Below are 13,706 nucleotides of genomic sequence, written 5' to 3' on the forward strand. Positions count from 1 at the left end.
TCCACCAGAGCAAATCTGCATGCGTTTCCTGCATGCAGATTCGCATAGACAATACAAGTGGATGGGACTGTTGCGGGATACTGTGTAGTTTGTCGTGGAGAAAAAATCTGCACGGCAGAACCATCAGAATTCGCACGCCGCACACCCGCACGCGATTCATCGGTAATGTAACTAAATAGGAAAACCGCAAGCATTTTAGTCTTGCGGTTTTCCCGCCGTTTCCGTGTGCGTTTCCTCTTAAAAACCCATGTCAATGCTTGCCAGCATTGACATGGTTAAAATCGCGTTGTGTAAACCGCGAGTGATTCCGCGTGAAAATCCGCATCGAAATGGCAACGAAACCACAATCACATGCGGATTCGTTGCCGCGATTTTCCCGTCGAAATCGCACAGCAGTAGTGGAAACGTACCCTCAGTAGTCACAAACGATCATTTCTAATCGTTCATAAAAGATCGTTCAGCAAATTGTATTGTTAGTGGCCACCTTTGCACTCTAATCACTCTCATGTCATCCTTAATGACAGGAGACAATGATTAAAGCGGACCTGAACTCAAAACTCTGGTCTAAAAGAAACGCAACAGCATAATAGCCTTTATAGAAAAAACTTTCTTTGTTACAGCTGATAGAAATCCTAACATAAAACTGCACTGTTTCTACTTCCTGCTTTCATGGAAGCAGGCATTGTTAGCATCCTACACTTTCAAATGAGCTTATCTGCCTTTAGTAGTCAGCTGACACAGGGGAGAGGTCAAATTACAACTTGTGATTAGACACAGATAAGGGGGAATTAGGCTAAACTCTCTAAATAATGTACAGTGTGCATTTCTATGTTTTCCTTGTGTCCTGTGTAAGAGTTCAGGTCCACTTTAAGGTGTAATCACAAGCGCTGGAAAGCTCTCCTAGTGGGTCCCAGGCCTTATGAAGCAGGGATTGGACTGTAAGCTTTGGAGGTAAATGTTTGTGAATTGAAGGATTTAATGCGGAAATTAAAGCGGACCTGAACTCAGAACTTCTTCTCTGCTCTAAGAGATAGGCAACAGCATAATAACCTTTAAAGAAAAACATTTTTGTCACAGCTGATACAAATCCTGCAGTAAATCTGCAGTGTATCTACTTCCTGCTTTCATGGAAGTAAACATATTGTTAACATCCTGTGATTTCAAATGGGCTTATCAACCGTGGTAGTCAGCTGACACAGGGGAGAGATCAAATTACAACATGTGATTTAGACACAGATGAGGGTGGAATTAGACAGCCTAAACTCTTTAAATACATACAGGGTGCATTTTTCCCTTCTGTCCTGTGCAAGAGTTCAGGTCCACTTTAAAGGTTGCCTAAACTGAAATGAATCTAGCCAGTTAAACTTACTTTGGGTGTCTCTCAGTCCGCTGTAGTCCTTCAGGTTCCTCATTGTCGTTGTGCTCTCATCCTTTTAGCAGCTGTGCCCCTCTGAAAGTTGGTCCACTGAGTAAGCACAGAACACCTCCAGCCACAGGAGCACGATCGATGGGGCACACTGCCCAGGGCCGTGCATGCAGGTTTTGGATGAGACAGCTGCTGAGTGGATCACAGCGAGGGACCAGCAGGACAACGGGGCTAGAAGAAATTCTAGGTAAGCTACATTGGCCAGATTTGTTTCACTTTAGTTTTCTTTTAGGATACTTTTACACTTGTGTGCTGTAGTAGTGGTGTGATTTAGAACAATCACACTGCACCCAAAAAGTTGCACTGCGCGTTATAGCCATGGTGCAACCGATGATAAAATAACACAAATAACACAGCTCTTCAATGAGTCACAGCGTAACACACGGCAGCTTGTGCGTTACTTATGCGGTGCCCGGAACACTTTCATCGCATTTAGTCACACCGCAGGCAGTGTGTTATGCTTTATTGACTTAAATGGCCACTGGGGCGATCTGTGGTTAGGGAGAGTACGGGCACGTAATGTCGGCAGCCATCAGGGGGGACCACTGACACTGCAGTGAGGGGCCCAGGGCTTCTGGGGGCCCTGGGCCCCCCAAAGCACTGGAAGGGCCGCATGTGCTGGCTGCGGGCCTGTGGCTCACTAACCAGCACACCACGTTCCAGCACTGAGAGAAGAGTGACATCAATTATATATATGAAGTGGCCTAAGCTTTGAAACCTGCATTATGGCCTCTTTTTCATGGGCAGTTGAACTGTGTGCTCAGCAAGCAGTTGTCAGGTAGCAGGAAGCAGTTCTGAGAGTTTGAGAGACATTTCACTGCCTATCAACTGCCCATGGAAAAAAAGCCTTAAAGAGAATCTGTATTGTTAAAATCGCACAAAAGTAAACATACCAGTGCGTTAGGGGACATCTCCTATTACCCTCTGTCACAATTTCGCCGCTCCTCGCTGCATTAAAAGTGGTTAAAAACAGTTTTAAAAAGTTTGTTTATAAACAAACAAAATGGCCACCAAAACAGGAAGTAGGTTGATGTACTGTATGTCCACACATAGAAAATACAACCATACACAAGCAGGCTGTATACAGCCTACCTTTTGAATCTCAAGAGATCATTTGTGTGTTTCTTTCTCCCTGCAGTTCTCATGCACTGAAGTTTCAGGCTGCTCTTTTTTTCTCCTGCAAACAGCTTTGCCCTTGTCTGTAATTCTTCAGTATGTGAAAGCCCAGCCAGCTCAGAGGACGATTTATCCAGCTTGTAAAAGATAAGAGAGAAGAGAGAAGCTGCTCTAATCTAAATAATACACAGGCAGTGTGCATAGAGGGGCCTGGAAGGGGAAATTCATAGCAGAACCACAACACTGAAGAACTTGGCAGCCTTCCAGACACAGGCTGACAAGTCTGACAAGGGAAAGATACATTGATTTATTACAGAGACTGTGATAGCAGAAAGTGCTGCAGTAAGCCAGAACACATTAGAATAGCTTTTGGAACTTGTAGGATGATAAAAAACAGGATGCAATTTTTGTTACGGAGTCTCTTTAAGCCTGGTACACACTTTCAATTATGATTGACCAATCACTGACCAATTTTACCTCCTCCATGTAGTATGAGGATCAACAGATATTGAATAAGATGAGCAGATTTTAGTTAAACTCTCGTACTACATGGGGGTGGTAACATTGGTCAACGATTGGCCCATCATAATTGAAAGTGTGTATCAAGCTTTAGTCTGGTACACATTTTCAATTATGATTGACCAATCACTGAGCAATTTTACCACCTCCATGTAGTATGAGGGCCTACCGACACAATCTGCTCATAGCATTTAACATCTGATGACCCTCATACTACATGGGAGTGGTGACATTGGTCAGTAATTGGCCAATCATAATCGAAAGTGTGTACCAGCCTGTAGGATTTAACCAAATTATGCAAATTGATCTCAGACAATGTTTTTTTTTTAAATGTAATTAACGGAATTAACGGAATCTATGTTACATTTTTAAGCTCAGAAAGAGCAAAAATATAATATAATTAAAGAGACTCTTTAACTTTAAAAAAAAAACCTCTGGGGGATACTTACCTCAGGAGGGGGAAGCCTCAGGGTCTCAATGAGGTTTCCCCGACCACTGAAGACAGCAGGAATTCAGGCTGGCTTCCCCGAAACCCCCCACCCCCACAAGCTAAGATTTATTTACATCTCCGGGATCCAGCGCAGTCCCAGTAGCGACTCTTCCTTAAGGTGAGGCGGAAATAGCCAAACCCCATCGGATCCGCTCTACTACGCAGACGCAAAAGACTCGCGCCTGCTCAGTAGAGCGAATCCGATCTGGTTCAGCTATTTTCGCCTTCACCCAAACAGAAAGCCGCTAGTGCACCTGTGCAGGATCGCGGTAGGTAAATATTTACCTCTGGCCAAGTTGTACTCCAACTAGATGACCTAAACACACTGCTACTTGGTATGAATGTTGTATACTACCCCACCTCTTGTCCCCTCTCCCCCCATTTCCTTATATTGTAATCTCGCAAGGGCCGGGCTCTCTCACTCTTTTCTGTCTTGAAATTTGGTACACATTTATTTATATTAATTTTGACACTGTCATTACCAATTCTGTGTTTTGTACCAACTCTGTATTTCGTATATGCCTGTATACCGTTGTCTGTATTATTTTATACCCCATGATTGTTTCTTACTTTGTGCAACGCTATGGAATATGTTGGCGCTAAACGATTCAATGATAATAATAATAATAATAATCTATCTAAAATAATAATTCTGATGACTACAGCTTCCAGAGGTGCACCACAGCACAAAGACAGCTCCGGAGTAATCCTGGTGAAATCACAACATGGCATTGACTCTTCTAAGAGCGGTGCTCAAACTGCAGTGGTGCACCTGTGGGACCCCTGGAAGAGGTGATGTCCTCCACCCAGCTCCTCAATCACAGAGGGGTCTACAGAGGAGGTGGGCAGTCGAGGTAGCCTAACAGACGGTCACCTCTCCTCGCTGTAGGCCATCAGAGCAAAGTGGATGACTCCATATTTTTACTGCAGCAGTAAGCTCACACAGCTTTATTTGATTTCATTCAAACTAAATATATAAAAAACAATGACCAGTGCACCATGTATAGATGCAATCAAATATATTGTGATCAGCTTTCGTCAGCAAATTGTGAGAACAGAGAAGCGTACAGCATCAGGCTAATCAATATACAAAGCAATCGATATCATATAATAAAGCAACATAACGTACAGCTATATACAATGGTCTCATACAGTGGTGTATACAACATTAGATCACTCATAGATGTGGCTCATGAACATATATCTTCAAAGAGCAGCAGGATAATACGGTAGTCCTTATATTAGTACACAAGGAGCCAATGTGAACAAAGCATAAATGTCCAATCATGAACCAGGCAGAGTGATCAGTCAATAATGCAATCCAAGCACCCTGACAGCACTGTTTCGGATTACTACCTTTTTCAAAGGGTAAAGGATTCTCCTCTTTGGCTGCTGATTGGATTGCATTATTGACTGATCATTCTGCTTTGTTCATGATTGGACATTTGTGCTTTGTTCGCACTTGCTCCTTGTGTACTAATATAAGGACTTTTATCCAGCTTATCTTTGAAGATATATGTTCATGAGCCAAATCTATGAGTGATCTAATTTTATATACAGCACTGTATGAGACCATTGCATATAGCTGTACATTATGTTGCTGTAATATATGATATTGATTGCTTTGTATATTGATTAGCCTGTATATTGATTTGTACTCCTACTAGATAACCTAAACACACTGCTACTAGGTATGAATGTTGTATATACTACCCTACCTCTTGTCCCCCCTCCCCCCATTTCCTTATATTGTAAGCTCGCAATGGTCGGGCTCTCTCACCCTTTTCTGTCTTGAAATTTGGTACACATTTATTAACCACTTTACCCCCAGCGGTACGAATTTCTCCGTCCCTTTTTCCCCCCCTAAAAAAACAGGGACGGAGAAATCCGTACCTTCCGCGCTACCGCCGCTGTCTGCGCGCATCCGCCGCTCGCGCAAGCCGCCGCCCGCTCGCCCGAAGATCAATGAACGGGAAAATCCATTCCCGTTCGTTGATCTAGCCCCCGCAATGATCTGCTGCTTCTTTCAGAAACAGCGAGATCATTGTGAGTCTCCCAGCCTCCTACTGCTTCCTGTAAGCGTCCTTCCGGACGCTTACAGGTCGCATGTAAACAAACACTCTGTGGCCATCTTGTGGCCAAATAGTAAACTACACCCTAAAAGCATTTTACATATACAAACATTACATTTACACAATAAATTAACTCATTACCTCCCACACTCCCCAATTTTTATTTTTTTTTTGTAATTAAAAAAAACAATACAATAAAAAAAACATAAATAGTTACCTTAGGGACTGAACTTTTTAAATATTTATGTCAAGAGGGTATAACACTGTTACTTTATAAACTGCGGGCTTGTAATTAGGGATGGATGCAAAACTGAAAAAAATGCACCTTTATTTCCAAATAAAATATTGTCGCCAAACATTGTGATAGGGACATAATTTAAATGGTTTTATAACCGGGACAAATGGGTTAATACATTTCATGGGTTTTAATTACAGTAGCATGCTTTATTTAAAAACTATAATGGCCGAAACCTGAAAAATAATAATTTTTTCCCACATTTTTTCCTATTTCCCCATTAAAACACATTTAGAATAAAATAATTCTTGGCATAATGTCCCACCTAAAGAAAGCCTAATTGGTGGCGAAAAAAACAAGATATAGTTCATTTCATTGGGATAAGTAATAATAAAGTTATAGACGAATGAATGGAAGGAGCGCTGAAAGGTGAAAATTGCTCTGGTGGTCAGGGGGTAAAACCCCTCAGTGGTGAAGTGGTTAATATTAATTTTGACACTGTCATTACCAATTCTGTGTTTTGTACCAACTCTGTATTTCGTATATGGCTGTATACCGTTGTCTATATTATTTTTTGCCCCATGATTGTTTCTTACTTTGTGCAACGTTATGGAATATGTTGGCGCTAAATTATTAAATGATAATAATAATAATTATCTATCTAAAATAATAATTCTGATGGCTACAGCTTCCAAAGGTGCACCACAGCACAAAGACAGCTCCGGAGTAATCCTGGTGAAATCACAACATGGCATTGACTCTTCTAAGAGCGGTGCTCAAACTGCAGTGGTGCACCTGTGGGACCCCTGGAAGAGGTGATGTCCTCCACCCAGCTCCTCAATCACAGAGGGGTCTACAGAGGAGGTGGGCAGTCGAGGTAGCCTAACAGACGGTCACCTCTCCTCGCTGTAGGTAGGCCATCAGAGCAAAGTGGATGACTCCACATTTTTACTGCAGCAGGAAGCTCACACAGCTTTATTTGATTTCATTCAAACTAAATATATAAATGACCAGTGCACCATGTATAGATACAATCAATAATATTGTGATTAGCTTTCGTCAGCAAATTGTGAGAACAGAGAAGCGTACAGCATCAGGCTAATCTATATACAAAGCAATCGATATCATATAATAAAGCAACATAATGTACAGCTATATACAATGGTCTCATACAGTGGTGTATACAACATTAGATCAATCATAGATGTGGCTCATGAACATATATCTTCAAAGAGCAGCAGGATAATACGGTAGTCCTTATATTAGCACACAAGGAGCCAGTGTGAACAAAGCATAAATGTCCAATCATGAACCAGGCAGAGTGATCAGTCAATAATGCAATCCAAGTACCCTGACAGCACTGTTTCGGATTACTACCTTTTTCAAAGGGTAAAGGATTCTCCTCTGGCTGCTGATTGGATTGCATTATTGACTGATCATTCTGCTTTGTTCCTGATTGGACATTTATGCTTTGTGCTTTGTTCGCACTGGCTCCTTGTGTACTAATATAAGGACTATTATCCAGCTGCTCTTTGAAGATATATGTTCATGAGCCAAATCTATGAATGATCTAATTTTGTATACACCACTGTATGAGACCATTGCATATAGCTGTACATTATGTTGCTTTAATATATGATATTGATTGCTTTGTATATTGATTAGCCTGATGCTGTACGCTTCTCTGTTCTCACAATTTGCTGATGAAAGCTGATCACATTTTTTGCATCTATACATGGTGTGCTGGTCATTATTTTTTATATATTTCTGGCATACTAGGACCCTTGATGGTCCGGTTTACTAGATCAAGCACCCATTTTTGCTATTGTTCCTGTTGTTATTCCAGGTGTGCAGACTTTTTTTCTGATGGATTGCTATTCATTCAAACTAAACACATACATTGATTTAGCTTACTTTAAGTTACAAAGCTCTTCACAATCTCACTCCTTTTTACATCTCCTCACTAGTTTCCAGATACCAACCCAACCACAATCTCAGATCTGCACATGACCCTCTTTTTTTCTCCTCTAGAATCACCTACTTGCATTCACATATACAAGATTTTTCACATGCTTTACCCCTCCTCTGGAATCCCCTGCCACAACACATCTGTCACTCTCCAACCTGTGATATCTTTAAACGTGCCCTCAAAACTAACTTTTTTCATCAAGTATACACTCTACCTTAGGCCAGTTCTCTTTTGACCTCTGGGCAAAATGTACTCCTACTAGATAACCTAAACACACTTCCACTAGGTATGAATGTTGTATTCCGCAAATCTGTTCTCAAGGCCCAGCAACAGTGCATGTTTTGTGGAAATCCACAGGTAAGTAATCAGCTCTGCTGAGACACTAATTACTCCACCTGTGCATGTTTGTGGTTTTCTGCAAAACATGTACTGTTGGTGGGCCTTGAGGACAGGCAGGGGTGCAGCTAAGGTTTTTGTGGCCCCAAGCGGACTGCAGGAAGTGGCCTTATGGGCGTGGCTATTCCGCAGAAAGTGGGCATGACCATGACATGTGGGTGGAGCGAAAGGGGGGGATGGAGGGTGTTTGAGGCGCGCGTAGTGTGCTGCGCCGAAAAATGGGCATGGCCATGACATTGTATGGGCGGAGCGTAACTGTAACCCCACATCAGCAAATATAGCCAACTATGACCATTAAATAATAAATGCAGCAACAGTTACCCCAGACACCAGAAAATAAGCGCAATGTGGGCAACATTTCACCAGAAAAAAAACACAATTTGGGCAACATTTCAGCAGAAAATGCACGCAATTTGGGCCACATTTCAGCAAAAAAAAAAACAAATGCAATTTGGGCAACATTTCAGCAGAAAATAAACGCAATTTGGGCCACATTTTAGCAGAAAACAAACGCAATTTGGGCCATATTTTAGCAGAAAACAAGCGCAATGTAGGCAAAATTTTAGCAGAAAACAAGCGCAATTTGGGCCACATTTTAGCAGAAAGCAAACACAATTTGGGCCACATTTTAGCAGAAAACAAACGCAATTTGGGCCACATTTCAGCAGAAAGCAAACACAATTTGGGCCACATTTTAGCAGAAAACAAATGCAATTTGGGCCACATTTTAGCAGAAAGCAAACGCAATTTGGGCCACATTTTAGCAGAAAACAAACGCAATTTGGGCCACATTTTAGGAGAAAACAAAAGCAATTTGGGCCACATTTCACCTGCAAAAAAGAATTTAATCAACTGACAGAAGTCCCCTCACCCGGCCGGCCTCTGAGGTGCAGCTGCCCAGACGATCCTCCTTCCTGCATATCTCCCGCGCTGAATTGCATAGCAGGGCTACGGGAAGATGGCGCCCGAAGCCCTGTACAAATAGTCTCCAGTACAGGGCTTCGGACGCCATCCTCCCGTAGCCCTGCTCTGCCTGCTGGAAGACCATGCAGGCAGGCTGGAGCGGGGCTGCGGCGCGGACAACAGTGTGACGTCACAATGACGTCATGGAGCCTATGAGGCCCCAAGTGGCTGCTTGGTCTGCTTGGTGCCTGGCGGCGCCCCTGGGGACAGGATTGGGGAGCTCTGTTGTATAATACCCAATAGGCCTGTACGATTTTAGGAAGAATTTAAATCGAGAGATTTCTGTATGAAATCACAATTTCAATTCACGATATCCTTCAAATAAAGCTGTTTTCCCTCTGTGCCTGTTTGTTCCCCCTCTGGGTTTCTCTGTCCCCCTGTCTCTCTTTGTGCACCCTCTGTCTCTCTTTGTGCACCCTCTGTCTCTTTTTGTGCCTCCTTTGTCTTTATCTGTGTCCCCTTTGTGTCTCTCTTTGTGCACCCTCTGTGTCTCTCTCTGTGCCCCTTCTGTGTCTCTCTTTGTGCCTGCTCTGTGCCCTCTCTGTGTCTCTCTAAGTGCCCGCTCTGTGTCTCCTCTCTACCTCTCTATGTGCCCCCTCTATGTCTCTCTGTACCCGCTCTGTGTCTCTCTATGTGCCCCCTCTGTCCCCCAAACGGCGGCAGTGCTGGACATACCATCCAGCACGTATCCAGCATTGCCCATCTATCCACTTTGCCTCCTGCATGCCCGGCATACCAGAAAGTATGTCGTGCACAAGATCCAGCAGATGGCGAGAGGACAGACAGGATAGCGTTTGACTTGTGTCAGAAGGTATGTTCAACACTGCCGATACTGCGGGACGCACACACCGGGGCTTGTGGGAAGTTTGACGCCACTTCTTCGAACTTCCCCATGCGGTAATGACGTCATAGCATAAATCGCCGCTTTGACGGTTATGAAATTGTGATCTTGGTGATAGTGATTTTGGTTTACATTCGATTTATCGTTCAGGCCAACTGTACAATCTTTATTAACTCCAAAATCAACAAGTAAAATAAAAATATTTGACAACAAAGCACCAGCAATGAATCCACGTGATTGTAATAATTAGGATCAATTCTGGTCACATATCAGGGGTAGGGGTGTCATAAATCCTGTGAAAAATACATAGCACCACAATCCATGTGGCAAAAACCAATAAGGTGCAGAAAAACAGGTGATGGCTATGAAGCAATGACAATACACGCCTTTAATATACATAAATAAAATATATCGCTAACTATCCCTAATTTGTATCTATTTTACGTGTAGGTAATGATATCTCATAATCCGCCGATAGGGGTGCCTACCTAATAATGTTTTTCACAGACGTGTCATATCTCTGACGGCCACAAGGTGGAGCTCCAGACACAGTTTCATGTCTGAGATGCGAGCTCATAGCTCTCTGCTCCGTGAGATGCCTGTAGGGAGTAGGCGGGGTCTTGCTGCTATACAGGAATGCCTGGGTAAGTCGGGACAGTGCGGAGACCCGTCCAGCTCTTGTGCTCATGCTCAGCAATGTGCTGCCACCGCTGCTTGTCCTTCCACAGAAATTGTTTACAGTTACCACAGCAACTGGGGTGACACGTGGCTGATGATGCAGTCAGGTGATGTACGGCATCCCATCCCCCGCGCCCAAAGTGCTGTATCTCACATTATATATATATCTATTTCCCGATGCCGATTCTCTGCACCAGGCGGACGTCGACGTCGCTATGTATCTACACATTAAAAAAAAAAAAAACATAAACCACTTAGCACACAATAAGGTTTCTCTACCACGGCCACAAGGGGGTGCTGCGGACACAAGTAATGACGTCCTCTTGGCTAACAAACGGGCTGCTGGGCTCCTCGATGCTGCGTGTGATGCTTTAATCGTCCCCGTCTTCTGCCCACAAATGTCGCCGGAGTAGAGACCAGACCAGAAACACGTTCATCACATTCGCCCGCCTGTCGCTCGTGTGTCCGCGGAGGATGTGTTTCCGGCCGGGTAGCTGCCATGCTGTGGATGCCTCGAGCTGGTGACATATGGACACGTGCAGCCTTCTGTGCTGCTCACTGTGGCTCTCACTATTCATGTCAGTTCTCCTATAACTATGCTGCTGACAGTCTAGGATTGTTATATTACTGTATGTAAACACGTATATAGGGCTTGGATTCTCTTGATGCACTTGTTTTATACTGACCGACCACGACGCTCATAATAAAGTTATTTATAATAGACTGGCACGGCGGGGTAACCTCTTTTTGGACAGTGCAGTGTATCCTAAGAACAACAGTTGTGCATTATATATTAGGGAATTAATTTTATGATTTCTATGCCAGGCATCAATATATATTCTCCCATCTGGTTAAATCTAGAGATCCTGTAGCCACACCTTGATTTGTATGGTACTGTAGGTTTTTGAAATAAAGTAAAGTTTTGCTCAAGATACATCATATACAGTATATAATTACTGAATCTCTTGTTCATTAAGTAGGGATATTGTCCCTGCGTACACTGCCTCAGTGTCTCTGGGTTTGTGCTTCTGCGCATGTGTGCAGCACTGACCGTTGGGACAGGAGGACGGGGCCAGTCAGCGGGCGGCTGTGTGCACGGGCGGACTGCTGCGCGAATGCTCATGCGGCGGTTGCAAGCGCATGCGACGGTAATACACTAGAGCCCGTTTTTAAACGGGCTAAGGTGGCTAGTATATTATAGAACACATTTATTGGATATGATTTATTTGCTCCTTTTTTTCCCTTAAATTTCTTAGCTTAATTTGCATGAAAACACACTTTTTAAGTAAGTGTGCTAAGGGTAAAAACAGACACTTACCTGGGGCTTCTATCAGCCCCCTGTAGCAGTAATGTCCCCCGCTGTCCTCCGATCTGCCGTTCCCTGCCGCCGGCACCGGGCAATTGTTCGTCTAACACAGACGAACAATGCGTGCTCCCGTTTGCGTCATCGGAAGCTTACTGCGCAGTACGGAGGTTTCTTGTACTGCTCCTGCACAGTACGCTTCTGATGACGCGAGCGGAAGCTACAGGTGCATGGATGCGCAGCCGCAGTTGGAAAGCATGCCGCGCTAGACCGGAGAACAGCGGATCTGAGGAGGGTGGCGTGGGACATGACTGCTACAGGGGGCTGATAGAAGTCCTAGGTAAGTGTCTGTTTTTACCCTCAGCACCCACACACAGAACCCCTTTAAATTGTGTCGCATTGTAGTGATTGTGATTTCTATTGGATGGGAGGGGGGGCATTTTACTGTCATTAGCATCTTAAGGTGGCCACTAGCGTTACAATTTGCAGAACAATCGTTTACAAACGATTCTTTGTATGAATGATCGGAAATGATTGTTGGGACCACTAATGGACAAACCCCATACAAAGAATCTGATCAGATTGATGGGACCAATCCAAAAAACAGATGGATTTTACTAACCTGATTGGTTAGGAGATTTTTTCCTTCAGCGTACGTTTCCACTAGAGCAAATCTGCATGCGTTTCCTGCATGCAGATTCGCATAGACAATACAAGTGGATGGGACTGTTGCGGGATACTGTGTAGTTTGTCGTGCAGGAAAAATCTGCACGGCAGAACCATCAGAATTCGCACGCCGCACACCCGCACGCGATTCATCGGTAATGTAACTAAATAGGAAAACCGCAAGCATTTTAGTCTTGCGGTTTTCCCGCCGTTTCCGTGTGCGTTTCCTCTTAAAAACCCATGTCAATGCTTGCCAGCATTGACATGGTTAAAATCGCGTTGTGTAAACCGCGAGTGATTCCGCGTGAAAATCCGCATCGAAATGGCAACGAAACCACAATCACATGCGGATTCGTTGCCGCGATTTTCCCGTCGAAATCGCACAGCAGTAGTGGAAACGTACCCTCAGTAGTCACAAACGATCATTTCTAATCGTTCATAAAAGATCGTTCAGCAAATTGTATTGTTAGTGGCCACCTTTGCACTCTAATCACTCTCATGTCATCCTTAATGACAGGAGACAATGATTAAAGCGGACCTGAACTCAAAACTCTGGTCTAAAAGAAACGCAACAGCATAATAGCCTTTATAGAAAAAACTTTCTTTGTTACAGCTGATAGAAATCCTAACATAAAACTGCACTGTTTCTACTTCCTGCTTTCATGGAAGCAGGCATTGTTAGCATCCTACACTTTCAAATGAGCTTATCTGCCTTTAGTAGTCAGCTGACACAGGGGAGAGGTCAAATTACAACTTGTGATTAGACACAGATAAGGGGGAATTAGGCTAAACTCTCTAAATAATGTACAGTGTGCATTTCTATGTTTTCCTTGTGTCCTGTGTAAGAGTTCAGGTCCACTTTAAGGTGTAATCACAAGCGCTGGAAAGCTCTCCTAGTGGGTCCCAGGCCTTATGAAGCAGGGATTGGACTGTAAGCTTTGGAGGTAAATGTTTGTGAATTGAAGGATTTAATGCGGAAATTAAAGCGGACCTGAACTCAGAACTTCTTCTCTGCTCTAAGAGATAGGCAAC

General features: G+C 43.6%; 1 long non-coding RNA gene across 1 annotated transcript; it reads right to left on the reverse strand.

The window, feature by feature from the left end:
- Window positions 1-2,448: 2,448 nt before the first annotated feature.
- Window positions 2,449-10,915, reverse strand: LOC137532865 (uncharacterized). Its single transcript, XR_011024043.1, has 2 exons — window positions 10,516-10,915; window positions 2,449-2,679 (listed from the first exon to the last, which is right to left on the reverse strand). It is a non-coding gene; the product is annotated as an uncharacterized lncRNA (long non-coding RNA).
- Between the last annotated feature and the right edge of the window lie 2,791 nt (window positions 10,916-13,706).

This window comes from Hyperolius riggenbachi, chromosome 9 (genome assembly GCF_040937935.1).
Source record: "Hyperolius riggenbachi isolate aHypRig1 chromosome 9, aHypRig1.pri, whole genome shotgun sequence".
Classification (NCBI taxonomy): domain Eukaryota; kingdom Metazoa; phylum Chordata; class Amphibia; order Anura; family Hyperoliidae; genus Hyperolius; species Hyperolius riggenbachi.